This window comes from Anneissia japonica, unplaced genomic scaffold (genome assembly GCF_011630105.1).
Source record: "Anneissia japonica isolate Jap-2015-1 unplaced genomic scaffold, ASM1163010v1 scaffold1665_len535045_cov187, whole genome shotgun sequence".
In the NCBI taxonomy this organism is placed as follows: domain Eukaryota; kingdom Metazoa; phylum Echinodermata; class Crinoidea; order Comatulida; family Comatulidae; genus Anneissia; species Anneissia japonica.
In genome coordinates, this window is record NW_022727261.1 from 64,050 (window position 1) to 65,906 (window position 1,857).

Genomic DNA, 1,857 nt, shown 5'->3' on the forward strand with positions numbered 1-1,857 from the left:
TATATATACAGTATATACATATATTTATGTATATACATACATAAATATACATATTTATGTACATTTGTATATATTTATGAGAAGTATGTGCAGGAGGATTGTAGGAGTGACAAGGCCAATATATAACCGGTGATTTCAGTACAGAGGATATAACTTAATTTGAAGAAAATATCAGGCCTATTTTTATCACAATAGGTTTTCATTCTCTTCTTCTCTTAATATCAATAACAACATTTTTTTTTATAGAACTGTATTAACAAACACACAAGGATGGTCTTACACTAACATGCATCGTTCTATCATAAAGCAACAAAGAATACAATTCAGTTTAATTATTTTTTTTATGTAAGTATCTTCGGATCAATGAACGATACTAAATATATTTACTTATGTAGTTGATTGACATGCGTAGTAATATACTATGAGCCGATGATCAGTATGCTTCGCAGTAATTTGCATTCGCAATACGCATTGTATCTACAGCAGAACTTTGGATATATTATTCCAAAGAGCTTGCAAGATATGCACATAAGTTTGAAATCAAAATCTTGGACTTAATTGGCACGCTATCTTATATCATTATTTAGACTACAAGTAAATTTACATTGGTTTTTAAGATTCGAGAATATCGCATACTTATATTAGTAATCATACTGATGACGTACTGTAATTGCACATTCGATGTAAACAATACCAGTTTCATTATGTGTACATACGTTTCGCATCAAACAGTAATTGATCGTAATGATTGCGAGTTTATACGCTTTTATCGTTCACATGTTAATGCAAAAATATCTATTTCATCCTATCGACATACATACACATGTTTACTCTTTATTTTATATATATATATATATATATATATATATACATATATATGTTCACAAAAACATATATATGTTCATATATATATATATATATATATATATATATACATTGATTAAAATGAATTAGTACTATCAAAAGAAAAAAAAACAACAGTGGTGGTGAAAGCTTGAGTAATGAAATGTCATCCTGAAAGAGTCTAATAGGCCTATTATCTGCTTACGAAAAAACAAATTAGGCCTTTGTATCTCCCCATTAAATGAGAGATAAACCGTCTATGCAACCCACTCGCCAGCAAGGTAGGGTTGTGTGGATTCCTTTCTAGAACATAACCCAATTAGTAGTTTGAACTGGGCATGCCCGTGTCCAGGTCAATCGACAAACCATGGGGGAAAGTATACACACAACATAGGTTTATGTCGACTGATGTCGACTGTCCTTTGATAAACGGGCATGCCCTACGAATTGGCTTATTTTTGTTAAGTTACGCACCAATATCTCTTGAAGTTATGTCCACACTATCAACGCTATATGGGACAAACACCTGTTATTTGCCCCACATATAGGTGTGATATGACATCATCGTGACCATATATGGGCATATTACTGATATTTTGTCACATTTAACTTGATAATGTGGAAAAGTCTAAGCATCTATAACAATTGAAAGATGGTTTCACCGTATTATGTGCTTTCCACAATGTGCGATGGATACCGTACAACCTCAAATAAAAGCTCCGGTCTGCTTCTTCTATTTTAGGACCCGATGGGCTTCTTTTCGAGAATGCTATTGCAAACTAAAGAGGGGGATTCGTCTCGAGATTTAGCCCATGGAACTTTTATTCGAGGATTTAAAAGGTAGCCTATATTGTACTGCCTGCACTCTGTACTATCATTGATGACCACAAAGTTATTGTTTATTGGCCGATAAATACGTTTTAGTTAAAATTCGTCATCGCAAATCAAATATTTCATTTTTCTTTTTTTAAATATTGTTTGTACGAATATAACTACTCGGCAATACGTTATAGC